At 47.0% G+C, this 14,806-nt stretch overlaps 1 protein-coding gene across 1 annotated transcript in view; it reads right to left on the bottom strand.

Moving 5' to 3' along the window:
• The window catches only part of CACNA1H (calcium voltage-gated channel subunit alpha1 H), an 822,232-nt gene extending 807,808 nt beyond the window's left edge, over window positions 1-14,424 (bottom strand). The window contains exon 1 of the mRNA XM_068244151.1: window positions 14,380-14,424. The gene's annotated coding sequence lies outside the window, so the exon portion shown is untranslated. The remainder of the gene's footprint in view (window positions 1-14,379) is intronic.
• Window positions 14,425-14,806: the final 382 nt, after the last annotated feature.

Genomic DNA, 14,806 nt, shown 5'->3' on the forward strand with positions numbered 1-14,806 from the left:
CCAAATTTCCCTCCTGGGCCCCTGAGCTGGCTGCTGACCCTCCCCCAATCACCTTCCAACTTAACTGTGCTCTCTAGGACCTCTGCAGTGTCTATGTCAGTGTAGTGTCTCACCTGCCCACCAGCACAGATGAGATGCTACTCTGCCAAACACTCTGCAGAGTCCCTGGGGAGCAACAGTTAAGATGGGGGAGGGACACCTTGGGGGCCTCTACAGGCTCTGGGGCCCTGGGGCAATTGCCCATTTTTTCAAATGGTAGCTCCGGCCCTGGTGGCAGCCTCCATATCCCTCTCACTAGTGTCCTTAATGCTAATTTGCTGCTCTGCTGATCATCTGCTGCTGTAATTTGTAGCCATAGACCCTGAACAAGCATGCAGATGTTTCTGACTGAATTCTGTCTGTATTAGCCACATGCTTGTTTCAGGCGTGTGATTCGGACCCTACTGCAGCCAAAGAGATCATCAGGACTGCCAGGCAACTGGTATGGTTTAAAAGGGAATAAATATGCCAGCCTCCATATTCCTCTCGCTTCAGGTTTCCTTTAAAGGACCACTCCAGCGAAAAAAGTAAGACGTTAAAATCTGACCGAACCGACAGGTTTTGAGCCAGTCCATCTCCTCATGGGGGATTCTCAGGGTTTTCTTTGTTTTCAACAGCATTTCCTGAACAGCACTTTAACTGCCAAAATAGTAAGATAGATGCCAGCCTCCCTACTCATTTGCACACTATTTTGTCAGTTACACTTTGCAACTGCTGGTCAGGAAATGCTGTTGAAAACAAAGAAAACCCTGAGACTCTCACATAAGGAGATGGACTAGTCCAAAACCTGTCGGTTCTGTCGGATTTTAACTGCCTACTTTTTTTTTGCGATAGTGGTCCTTTAAAATCAGACAGAACAGACAGGTTTTGGACTAGTCCATCTCCTCATGGGGGATTCTCAGGGTTTTATCCTTGATTTCAAAAGCACTTCCTGAACAGCAGTTGCAAAGTCTAACTGTCAAAATAGTGTGCAAGCGAGTAGGGAGGCTGGCTGGTATCTTACTATTTTGGCAGTTAAACTGCCGTTGAGGAAATGCTGTTGAAAGCAATGAAAAACCTGAGAATCTCCATAAGGAGATGTACTAGTCCAAAACCTATTGGTTCTGTCAGATTTTAACGGCTTACTTTTTTTCGCTGGAGCAGCCCTTTAAAAGTTGGAATGGAAAAAGAAAAAACAGTGTAATGATTACAAATACCTCACATTTTTGAGGGGGGATGAGCATCACTTCTTAGCATAGTCTCAGTTTTTTATAGTAAGCGAGTTATTTGTTTGTTTTAGTTACAGTGGGATTGTATTGTGCTGCCATTCCAGGGACAGCGAGTGGGAGGGCTGTTACCGCGTGTGGCAGGCGTGCTGCGCTGCGCTCTTCCTCAGTCTGGTTCCCACACCCCTCCCAGCAGTCAGGGCTCAGGTAAAAACACATGTCCTCAGATTGTCTGGGCTCTGCAGAAGCGGCGAGGACAGCTGGGAATTGTCACCATGCATACAGCAGGCAGCACAAGTGTTACTATTGTGTACCAACCACGCTGTCTGTGCTCCCGGCATGCCTGCTGTCTGCAGGGCTGTGTGTCACTGCTAATGACAGTATTGAAAGATAAAGCCTAATGGGTGAATGGCAGAAAGCTGCAGGACCTAACGGACACAATAGTACACAGGTCTTTAGTCAGGGGACGTCTCCATCAGAATCCTTAAGGTGGCCACTAACGATCCAATTTCTAGCGAAAAATCGTTCGAGCGATCAGAAATTCTGATCGGAAGAAAAATCGTTCACTACACCATCAACAAACCAATCTTTGCTTCCTATCTATTACAACCAATAAAGAAAATCCAAATTTTGGTTTGATAAAAATCCAGTCGGACAATTGTTTTATAATCGTTCATAATCGATTGTGCCCATCAACTGACATTATTTTTTAACCAATCCGATCAGAATTTCTGATCGCTCGAAAATTTTTCACTAGAAATTGGACCGTTAGCGGCCAGCTTTATTCCGCCTAGCAGTCAGAGCTCTACTCCTGAAATCCCAGAGAAGATGCATTCATTGTCTAGTGAAGTGATGAATAAGAGTTTTACTAGCAAATGAAAGCCACTTTCTGCCAGCTGTAAATCGCCCCTCACTGCACTCTCCCTCCTGACCCCCACTCTAATTTCTCCTCTCTCTTCTTCTCCCACCCTTGTAATCGCTCTCCACCTTCCCATGCTCTTTTCTCCCTCTTTACCCTTCTACAACCCCAATGCTCTCCATCTTCCCCCTTTCTCTCTCCTTTTCTCTATCCTCAACTCCTTCCCTCTCTATCAGCCCACCCCATTCCCTCTCTCCTGCTCTCCCTCTGTCTTCTCCCCACTTCCTCCCTTCTAGCTCTCTCACTCCCTCTTTCCATTTATCTTGCCACCGCTCCCTCCATCTCTTACCATCCCTCCCTTCCAGGACTGTTACTAGAGGGGAGCAGCCCCTTTGATCGCAAGGGGGCCCAGAGCTGTGGGGAGCTCCAGCTACTAACCTTCCCTTTCTCCGATACAGGGGACTATACTTCAGATCAGGTGTTTTTGTGGCTACATTTGTTATGGGTGTGAAGATCATGATGTTCACACTTGTTTTATGACCCTTGTGTGATGGGCCCCAAGGCCATAAAAGGCATCAAGGGGAGGCAAGGGAAGGGGTGTGAACATTGGGGAGGGGGGCCATGAATTGTAGTTACGCCACTGCAGTCCTTCCCTCTTTATGTTCTCTCTCCATCTCCTCCCCTGCTCTCTGTACTGCACCTGTGCTGAACGCTCCTGATGACGTGGGCGCATACAAGCGCAGATGATCACATGCACAAAAGATGCTGACCCATCAGGAGTTGGAGACTGTTCGAGACTGCAAGCTGGACCCAGGAGAAGACCGGATCTCTGCCAAGGAACCCAAATCAACTATAGGGGCTATAAGGTTCCCCATGTTAGTAAAACTGCCTTTCTTTTCTGGCCTTGTGAGTCCTTTAAAGGGAACCTGAAATAGCTTTAAAAAAAAGTTTCACTTACCTGTGGCTTCTACCAGCCCCCTGTACCCGTCCTGTCCCATGCCAGTACTCAACCATCCTCCGGTCCACCGCCGCGGCTCACTTTCATTTTTGCCAGCCTGGCCGCGTGCGTCCTCGTCTTGCGCAGGCGCAGTAGAGATTTTCTCGTACTGCACATGCGCAGGAGGCACCCGGGAACCGGAGTGCAAACGAGGATGTGCGCGGCCAGGGCGCAGAGGCCAATGACTTGAAAGTTGGCAGTAAAAAAGTGAGCCGCGGCAGGGGACTGGAGGATCTTTGAGTGACGTTGCGTGCACAAGACGGCTGCAGGGGGCTGGTAGAAGCCCAAAGTAACTAAAACTCTTTTTTTTTTTTAAAGGTATTTCAGGTTCGCTTTAAGTATTAGAGGCAGAGGATCAGCAGGACAGCCAGGCAATTTGCATTATTTAAAAGGAAATAAACATGTCAGCCTGCATAGCCCTCTCACCTTGAGTTCCCTTTAAAGACTGTAGCAAGTTCTGCCTCTGACTGTCTGCAGGAGAGTGGGACACCTCTGTGCCTGGTGTTGTGCTTTTAGAGGAGATGGCAGAAGACTTGCATTGATCACATTCAGCCTTGTACGATAGAAGGCAAAGCAAAGTCCCCTGGGACGCTGCAGCTAATTTTACCTCACAGGCAGAAAAAAAAACGCCTTCCTTACGCCATAAAGAAAATCCCCAGATCAGAGTTATTAGCACAGTATCTGTCTGTAGTTCTAACTGTGCCTATCATTAGTGATAACGTATACCAGTGGACTATCATTCCTTTGTACAGTACAGCGGGGCAAACATTTAAAGATTTTGACTGTCAATATCCACCAGCTTTGATTGAATCTGCTTAAAATTGATGCCCAAACATGCTGGCCTGATTGACCAAACTATCGATTTTCATCTGACTGATCGAATCGGTTACTTGTACCAGATGGAAGATTAGTCCCTTCCCTACATTTGGGTTTTGAGTAGCGTTTTCAGCAACGCGCAATGAAGTGATCCGCAGGAGCATCAGAAGTGTACAGTATATACTGCGCTGTCTGATGTGTCCATCCATGCGTTGCGATTCACCACACAATCGCAATGTATGGTTAATGCCAAAAAATATGCAAATGCATTGCGATTCCCATTCATCATCATGAATGGAAGTCACAACCGGATCAGAGTGAACCGCATAGAAATGCAAGTGCTGGGTGCTCCGGCAGCCAACTGCGTTGTCCACAGCGAGAATGGGGGGGGAAGGGCTTATGGAATTCATACAACTTTTTACATTTCTTTTCAATTCAAGATTTACAATCAATTTTTCGGATTGATTGTAACATTTGAAAAATCTGACCAATGTACCACACACTTGTGTTAAATTTTTCCCCAATTATGAATAAAAAATGATTGAAAACTGAAAAAATTGCTTCCGTCTCTACAGTACAGTACAACAGATAGATACAGATTGACAGTACGAAATTGTCAATCTACCACACACCATGCACTCTTGCAAAAAATGTATCAGAAATTCCTGCCACTCCCGATCGAGAAAAATCGGAAAAAATGAATTTTCACTTAAAGAGAACCCGAGGTGGGTTTGAAGAATATTATCTGCATACAGAGGCTGGATCTGCCTATACAGCCCAGCCTCTGTTGCTATCCCAAACCCCCCTAAGGTCCCCCTGCACTCTGCAATCCCTCATAAATCACAGCCACGCTGCTGACAAACAGCTTGTCAGAGCTGGCTGTGTTTATCTCTATAGTGTCAGTCTGCTGCTCTCCCTGCCTCCTGCAGAACTCCAGTCCCCGCCTGCATCCCTTCCCTCCCTGCTGATTGGAGGGAAGGGACGGGGGCAGGGACCGGAGCTATGCAGGAGGCGGGGGAGCAGCTGAGACTGACACTACAGATGTAAACACAACCTCACAGCATAGCTGTGATTTATGGGGGATTGCAGAGTGCAGGGGGACCTTAGTGGGGTTTGGGATAGCAACAGAGGCTGGGCTGTATAGGCAGATCCAGCCTCTGTATGCAGATAACATTCTTTAAACACACCTCGGGTTCTCTTTAAGGCTGTATTCACAGTGGGACGTTGTGTTTTAATGCGACGTTAAAGTCGCAACATGTCTGCGCTGAGAGGTAACGCACTGCAAGCAGTGAGTTACCACAATGCAACATTTCTAACGTGACTTTAACGTCGCCCTGTGAACGGCCCATAGGATTAGCATTGCAGTGCGGTAAGCTGCGTTATAAGACTTTATAACATGCGACCATAGTGTCCCACTGTAAATGCGACCTGAATAAAAAAGAGCTTTCAATTTTTCTGTAGAAATGATTAGCTTTCCTCAAATTGCTGTAAAATTGGATCATTTTATTGTATGGTGTATGGCCACCTTTACCATGTAACACTGTTCCCTAACATAGCTGAAGGTCTTTATCCACTTAGGGTATTGCTTCACAAAGCTTTTTCACTTGTTTTCCTCTGTTTTCACCTTATCTGTGTTATATGTTTAACCTCTTGACGACCAGCTAACGCCGATTGGCGTAAACTGGTCGTCTGCGGGTTTCCATGGAAACGGCCGCTCGTTCGAACGGCCTTTCCATGTCCGTTCACGGAGGGTGTCTCCGTGAACAGCCGGAGAGACGCCGATTGCGGCTCGCCGGCAAAATGTAAACATGCGGGGAAGAAATCCCCGCTGTTTACATCATACGGCGCTGCTGATTGGCCGGGGATCGCCGGCCTATGATAGGCTGAAGCCTATTCTTCAATGCGCAGGATGGATATCCGTCCTGCGCAGCTCACAGGGGGAGGGAGAGGGAGGGACGGAGCGCAGAGAACACTGCGGAGGGGGGCTTTGAAGAGCCCCCCCTGCAAAGCGCAGCAAGCCGGCGGCGATCAGACCCCCCCAGCAGGACATCCCCCTAGTGGGGAAAAAAGGGGGTAAGTCTGATCGCCCTGGCATAATCCTGATCTGTGCTGCAGGCTGGAGAGCCCACGCAGCACAGATCAGGCATAAATCCCCTGGTCGTCAAGTGGTTAAGCTTCCAAAGAGCAAAAATATAATAAGGCAAGAAAAGTAATATTGAAATGAACAGGGCCGGATTTACCATAAGGCACTGTAGGCACATGCCTACAGGCGCCTGATGATGGAGAGGCGGCTTTCTCCTTCATTCCCTATTCAGAGTCCTGATCAGAGCATAAATGAGATGTTATTCACCCTGCTCTCAGCATTCCACTGATGAGATCTCCCTTCAGTCAGGGGCACCTCTAGCTACCTAATACTAAGGTTCCTCTGCTACCTAATACTAAAAAAGGCACCTGTAGCTACTTATGACAGGCGTGGTAAGTAAGGGAGAGGTAACAGCTGGGCCAGTCAGCACACTTGTGTGGTTTTGGCAGGGTTTGTAGGTTCATGGAGGGTGAAGTTTAAGGTGCCAGTTTATCTGTGCCTATAGGCTCCTGTGATGTAAATCCAGGCCTGGAAATTAAGTTAATCAGGAACAACTTACTTTGAGTGATTCTTTTGCTTGTAAATGTGCTGAAAGGTTATTTTTATTAAGTGTTACATAAGTCGTTTATGAGAAGTTTTGTGAATAGAGCCCATTTGCCCATATGCAATTAACTTTTTCACCCCAATTTTCTCCTAGGCAGGGCCGGCGCTACCATTAAGGCAAAGGAGGCAGCTGCCCCAGGGCCCCAGAGCTTGTAGGGGCCCCCAGTGGCTACAAGAGGAAAACAAAAATTTCAAATCGGCCTTATAGTTTTTGAGAAAATCGATTTTAAAGTTTCAAAGGAAAAAAACAAATACACATTTAAAAACCTGCCGACTTTAATGGTTAATAGCAAATCCACCTTAAATGCTAGAAACCCTAAATTTGCAGGATATGTTAAGGAGATCATTAGGAATAAGAGGAAAAAACAATTTTTCAAAAAGACCTTATAGTTTTTAAGAAAATCGATTTTAAAGTTTCGAATGAAAAAAGTATAGTTTTAAATGCGGTAAATGTAACTTTTAGTAGCAAACCTAACGGTAGTGTAATTTTACATGCATCAAACGAAAGCGCAATAAATTTCCTGACAGGGTTTCCAGGAGGTCCATACGCAGCCGCAGCGCTTTGGCCAGGGATCGCTATACAGCCGCAATATGGCTGTATGAAGATCCCTGGCATTTTTTCCTATTTTCCCATTTTTTTTTTATGTTTAGAGTGTGGGAATTAAAAAAAAAAATAAAAATTATGTGGGGTCCCCCCTCCTGAATCTTTTTAACCCCTTGTCCCCCATGCAGGCTGGGATAGCCAGAATGTGGAGCTCCAACCGATTGGGACTTCACACCCTGACTATACCAGCTGCAAAAAAGGTCCCCTAATGCCGATTTTTGTTCCGGGGTATATGTTGGGGGGGCCCCCCAGGTTTATTTTGCCCTGGGGCCCCATTGTTGCTTAAACCGGCCCTGCTCCTAGGAGATAGTTTTTCATCTTCCCTTAAATAACTTTTTAGCTTTTTGCAACTGAAAAAGTATCAAAAATTAGGTGAAAAACTATAATCAAAATCAATGTAGTATTTTCTTGCGTACTGGAGGTTTAAAAGGCATTTTATTAACAAGGTGTGAAAATAGCACCTATAAGACAACTAGGGAGAAAAAGTGCCCTTGTCTGTATTATTATTTTTTTTTTTTTTCATGTTTTTCTGTGACTTGGAAATGCGTTAGAACCGACAGCCCATGTAACTCAATAGGTTTGTCCACTTTTGATATGTTTTTCCATCACCTGTCTAAACACTTGGAGCTGCTAACTCTTTCTCCACATGCCTGTCTGCGATTTTGTATGAGAGTACTTTATTAGTAGCCACAGACAACCATGGTATGTGTCAGAAAACCCCAGCAGAAAATCTTTTTAAATAACTTTTTTTTTTAATAACTTTTTTTTAAACATGTTTATGAGTTGAGAGCTGTTACCATCTCTATTCCAGTGCCAATGATGACAGGATTAGGGATCAATTACCTCAGTATATGGCTCTTCTTCAATGAGAGACAAAACTGTGACACAGGACGTGGTGTGTGTGTGTGTGTGTGTGTGTGTGCGTGCGTGCGCGTGTGTGTATATATATATCCGGTGATTCGACCATGTGATTGAATCTGATAGAAATCAATGCTGCAAATGATTCCCGGTTGATTTTTGACCACAATGGATTGATTGATCAAAACTGGCCCTCAGAGCCATTAAATTTGGCCCCCAAGTGCTTTCCTCACTTTGCATTATGTGTGGCCCAAACTAAATCAGCAAGGAAGCTATATTGGAGGCAAAACCCTAGAACTCCAGGGAAGCCATATGGGTGGGGGGGGGGGGGGGAGGTAGGGGGAGAGCACTAAACACCAGGGAGCTGTATTGAAGATGCAGGGGAAGCCATTATACACCAGGGAACTGTATAAGGGATAGTGGGAGCCCCTAGACACCAGGGAAATGTATAGGGGAGCGAGGACCACTAGACACCAGGGAAATGTATAGGGGTTGGAGGGGGGACATTAGACACCAGGGAATGCTATCAGGCAGGGAGTTGGCCACTATACATTGAGGTTTGTTCGCGACTAGGGCCCAGTGTTCAATTTCGGCCCACTTTGTACTTGAGTTTGACACCCCTGCTCTAAATACAGACAGGGTTTATTTCTCTCTCTTTCCTTCTGTCCTGTGCAAGAGTTCATGTCCACTTTAACACTGATATTTGGGAGCAGTACAAACAGCTCCCCCGTTAGCAATCTCCGACTGATGATTTGGAGACTACTCTCTCTGACGCTTCGACAGTCTTTGAGAGCCCGAGTGCTCCCCGAAGACGCACCACTCCGTAGTGCACATGCGCGAGCACGCATACTTGCGCAGTATAAAGCACTCAGGCTCCCAAAGACTGCTGAAGCCTCCCGCAGCGGCAGAGAGAGCAGTCTCCGACCCATCGGTAAAGGGAGAGCCAGCGGTGAAACGTGGTGTATCTTTTTTTTTAATTTTAACTACAGACTCACTCTTTATACAGTATATTGTAGAAACTTTTGAAGTGCATTTTGATCCAGGCTTGCTGTAGATTCCCATATCCCCGCAGTGCCGCTTTGCTGTAAGAAGTGGAGAAGGACTCTGCCTCCCTGCAGCACCCAGCAGCTCTCAGCTAGGACAGTGCCACTCTGACAATTCCCTTAGCTTCTGGCTACTGTGCTTACTCTTATAGACTAACGTTAGGTGGCAATGTTCTCCATTTTTTATTATTATTTAAAGTAAACCTGTGACTTTCAAAAGAGCGAAAGTTACAAAATGACCAGGGTAGAAGGAACCCTTTGGATGCGTGGTTTTCCTCCGGGTACTCCGGTGTCCTCCAACATCCCAAAAATATGCAGGTAAGTTAATTGGCTTCCCCCTAAATTGGCCCCAGATTACGATACATACACTACACAATACATACATAGACATAAGACTATGGTAGGGATCAGATTGTCAGCTCCTCTGGGGGACAGTAAGTGACAAGACAAAATATTCTGTACAGCGCTGTGGAATATGTCAGCACTATATAAATGCTAAACATTAATCATAATCCTACTGGAGGCTCCTCAAGTTCTCCTTGAGGGTAGGGTCACACTTGTGGCTGCGGAAAAAACAGCCAGTTGAGAAGAGCTGACTCTTGGCAAAGGGGAATCGCACGTGTTGTGTAATGAAAAGCAAAGGTGTCTGCTTACCCCACCCCCCCATTGAATAAAACCGGACATTGCTCCCAGTGCACTGCGATTGTGCATTGGGAAGCATTATGCGCATTTTTGGTATTTGTGACCCTAGCCTGAGACCAATGATCCAGCACTGGTACCCGATGGAAGTTTGCGGTTGCTCACCACGCTGCACAGACGCAGGACGCCTGCGCAGTAACACAGCACTGCCTTGTCCGTTCACAGATGGGACGTCGGCCACGAATGTGGTATAAACTGCTAAACGCAGATTTTTGCCAGCACAGAAATCACATAATTCACTTAAAGGACAACTGTAGGGAGGCTGCCATGTTTTTTTTTCCTTTTGTGCAATACCAGTTGCCTGGTTGTCGTGCTCATCCTCTGTCTCTAATACTTTTAGCCATAGACCCTGAACAAGAATGCAGCAGATTAGGTGTTTCCGACATTAATGTCAGAACTGACAAGATTAGCTGCATGTTTACTTCTGGTGTTATTCAGACACTACTACCGCCAAATAGACCAGTGGGACTGCCAGGCAACTGATATTGCTTAAAGGGAATAAATATGGCAGCCTCTATATACCTCTTGCTACAGTTGTCCTTTAGGCTGGTTTCACAGTAGGACGTTGCGTTTTAGGGGACGTTATGGTCGCATAACATGCCCCTAACGCAACGCCTGGTGCTCTCTGATGTGGACGTCAGAGTGAGCCGCGTTGTGCAGCTCACTCTGGCGTCCGTGATGCCGTGATGCGTACTCTTGGACGCATGCGGCATCACGTGGTCCCGCCCGGCCAATCGCCGCACAGAGTGGCCGCTCCAGGAAGTAAACACTGCACGTCACTGAGTGCAGTGAATATTAATTAGCCATGTGCCTGGCCGCTCTCCGCTCCTCCCCAACATTACTAAGCATGTGCAAGCAGTTTATAAAGTACTGCATGCAGTACGTTGTCTTATGGCGCAGCGTTACTAAGTAACGCAATGTAGGCACTGTGAACAGCCCATTGATTTTTCATTGCTGTGCGGTGGGCTGCGTTACAGGCTGCTCTAACGTAACCTGTAACGTCCCACTGTGAAACCAGCCTTAACCAACGATCTGTGATTGGCTGTTTTTTTAAAAATAAATTCTTAAAGTGTAACTGTCGGGCATAAAATCAAACATCCATTTTTATCTGGTAAACAAGTAATAAGGATGCTAACCAGGCAATCCAAAAGTTAAAATCAATATTACTTTTCTTGTTGACAAATGATCATTCCCCAGTTTACCTGACTCTTATCTGTTACACACAAAATTTGGTACACAAAAAGGAAGTTGCAGGGCATGCTGGGTTGTACTTTTTTGCTTCTCTACTTCCCCTCAGACTTAACTAATTCAGCCCGATTGGCTGAAGCCTCTTTCCCTCCTGCTTTTCCTCCCACACCTCTGTTCCTATCTGATTGGCCAATATTTCTCGTGCTGAGACAATGCGCTTTCTGTAGTAAAGGGCGGGCTATGCATGCACAATCAGGCAGAGGAGAGTAAGGGAGGAAATTACATCAGGATTGGGTTCAAAATAGCCACAGTTAAAATGGGAAATGCTAAGAAGGATTTTCTCTTTTTGTACTGTAGAAAAATTCGCTAAAATCAAAACGTTGACAGTGCAATACATGTGTTATGTAAGTAGGGCAAGGACTTTTTCTACTTGTATATGTGGTTTTTTTCTGAGATGGTATAGCTGACAGCTCCTCTTTAAAGTGGACCTGAAAGCTTCAGCAGAACAGAAGGGAGAAAATAGAAGTGAGGTGCCAAATAACCCTTCAAGACGATGGCAGTGTCATCTGAAGTGTTTGTCCGTTAAATCCTCTGAAAAATAATTGTGTTGGCTATAAAGCACATTATTGTTAAAATGGATAGATGCAGCCAAGAAATCTGTTTTGAGAACCAATTTAAGAATATTTGACTTTGGTGATGGATGGGGACGTTTGTATTAATACCACAAAACAAAGTTACAGTATGTCCCAGCAAAGAAAAGGGTGCATTTCAGAATCAGAATCAGAATCCATTTATTTCTCCAAGTACAACGTGAGTTGTACCCGGAATTGATTTTGGCACAAACAGGGTCGGTGATGGTACAGTATTAGATATACAGTGGATACATATAGTGCATACAGATGCATACAGTAGCTACAATGCATATTCAGGCAGAGTATAGCATATAAGGTAAAGGTAAAGGAACCGTAAAAGATAAACCCAAGGGAAAGGACCGGGGATATTCCGCTGCCATCCATGGCACTCAAAACGCTTCTGCAGCGATACTTTGAATCGGATGTTTCCCGGTCTATCCTGGGAAAAGAGAGAGAGGAGAGGAAAGTGAGAGAAGGTGAGAGAGCAGTGACAGTGAGACCCCTTAGGATTGCAGTGTAACCAGTGAGTGTCCCGAGTCTGGCTGGCTTTGCGTCTGTAAGCGATCCGCTATGAAGGATCGATGGCTGCTGATCTGGCAACATCCTAGTGAAGATGGGCCTTAGGATGCCAGTCTGGGAAGCCAGGTTGCCGGTGTGATTGTCCGATCCATGTGAGGGCCAGGGTGGCTAACCCACAGTGCAGCAAAAAAAAAAAAAAAAGTGGGAGTAGGAGCCAGCAGCCAGGAGGGCCACAGCGAGTTCAGCAGTGGAGGGCCTGGATCCTGGATGGAGGGGACAAGATGATGGTCAGGCACCCTTAGGTGATGTTAGGCTCACCTGGGCAGCAGCAATGACACTGGCAGCAGTGGGGGCCGGAGGCCTGGAAGCCCAGATGTTGCATCTGATCCACTGTCGGATTTCCTCAAAACAGCAGGGAACTGGCAATGGCTGTGAGTAGCGGGTGTAGTCCATCTCGCCTTAGCTCCAGCCTGCACGGAGGGTGTCTTGCAGCTTGCATATGAGAGGTTGGTCCCTGCACTCCCCGGCAGAGGCGGCGGTGGGGGCCGATGCAGAAGTCTAGACCACGCGCGTGTCAGCGACAGCTGATACCGAAGCAGCTGGTTCTCTGGTCCGGCGGAGGCAGTGTAGGGAAGCCTCCGACATCGCAGCTTCACGTGCTAGCACCATTCTGGCAGCCACGTGCTGAGATGCGGAGTGTGGTGATTGGCTCTGACTTCGTTGTTCAGGTGGTTGAAGCTGGAAACCCGCTGTGGCCGGGACACTGTTACTGAGGCTGCTGGTTGGCCCCAGGATGGTAGCGGAGGAAATCCCAGCCTGTCCCTGATGTCGGCAGCCTGCGGTGAGTGCAGGATCTGTGTTCTCAGCGGTGGTGCTGCTGGGGGCTGCCTGCTCATCCTGCGGGTCCCTCCACGTGGGTGGCCATGTCCTCAGTGGGATCAGCTGGTCGGCCGCTACGGAGAGCAAGTTGATCCGGAGGTCCACTCGCAGCTAGCCCTGGGGTCCCAAAAGCTCAGCACCGCGTCCCTGGATCCCTCGAAGCAGAGGGGATCCATCCCCCAGAGATGGTGATGTTGTGGAGGGGGAAAGGGGGAGAGAAAGAGGAAAGGGCCGGAGCCCTGCGTGCCCTGGCAACCCTTCTACAGCTCCATCTTTAAAGTGGACATAAACTCTTGTACAGGACAGGAGGAAAACAGAGAGAAATGAACCTTGTATGTATTTAGAGAGTTTAGCCTGTCTAATTCTTTCTCATCTGTGACTAATCACAACTGTAGTTTAATCTCTCAGCTGTGTCAGCTGGGTGCCTCGGCAGAGCAGCTGATTTGTAAACACAGGATGTTAACCCTCGAGCAGAGAGAAAGTTCTGAGTTCATGTCCGCTTTAGGCTTCTTGCACACAGGGACGTTACAGGCGCACGTTAGTGCAGCCTGTAACGCTCCCCCAACGCACAGCAATGTAACACAAGTGGGTTGTTCACACTGCCCACGTTGCGTTACATTGTAACGCAGCAAAGTGCTGCATGCTGTGCGTTCTACGCGGCTAAGCCATGTTAGACTGTTTGCACATGCTCAGTCATGTTGGGGAGGAGGGGAGAGCGGCCGGGCACATGGCTAATTAATATTCACTGCACTCAGTGACGTGCAGTGTTTACTTCCTGGAGCGGCCGCTCTGTGCAGCGATTGGCCGAGCGGGACCATGTGATGCCGCATGCGCCAGAGTGAGCTGCACAACGCGGCTCACTCTGACGTCCACACCAGAGAGCACCAGGCGTTGCGTTAGGGGCACGTTATGTGCCCTATAACGTCCCCTAAACGCAACGTCCTGGTGTGTAACTAGCCTTAATGGTGAAATTGGCGATTTTGTGGTGAAACCATCTGTGGCGAATTACGTTATGTTGAAGAAATGCAAAGGAACTCTTCTGGCAGGTGGCTATGAATACTATATACTCGGCTGGCTCTCGTGTTGGGAACTTGGTGTTACTGAGAATGATTGACAGTTCAGCCTCTCCCTAGAGGATCTGCTTCAGCTGAAATTATCCCATTGACAGACAAGCGACACAGTGGCCTGAGGCAGACTCTGTGGCCTGTGTGCAGCGTATGACAGCTACACTGGGCAGCCATAGTCTATTGAAGAGATATTTCCGTATCACTTTAAGAGGCACTTCGTTAAACAATTCATGATACACCTCTAAATAGGTTTACTTAAAAACCTTTATTCAAACAAAGAATACTTACTTCCACATACGGTAAGGCCTCTTTCACGTGGGAGGCTGAAGGCGGTGAATTCAACACCGGTCAGCTTCTCTCGAGCACCAGCTGGGCGCTTGCTGGTAAGTCCTCGTGTAGACAGGGTTATGAGTTCAGGATGCGGTCTGACTTCAAACTGAGGAAACATGTTTGTGTACACCTGAAAAATCCAAAAGCAGTTGACCTACATTGAAACAAATGGTGAAATGACAGCTGAATTGAATTTAAGTGTGACTGTTCACAGCAGGAAAATCTTTCTAGTGAATTATCCCTGTTCTGAGCAGTGTTGACATCACCAGCGAGATGGCAGCTCCAATGAAGAAGAAGAGCGAACCGCAGCGGACAATTACAGTGCTAAGGAAGTTACAGTGGAAACACAGGGCCTGATGCACGAAGCAGCAGAATTTTTTTTGTA

Source organism: Hyperolius riggenbachi, chromosome 7, assembly GCF_040937935.1.
Source record: "Hyperolius riggenbachi isolate aHypRig1 chromosome 7, aHypRig1.pri, whole genome shotgun sequence".
Classification (NCBI taxonomy): Eukaryota; Metazoa; Chordata; class Amphibia; order Anura; family Hyperoliidae; genus Hyperolius; species Hyperolius riggenbachi.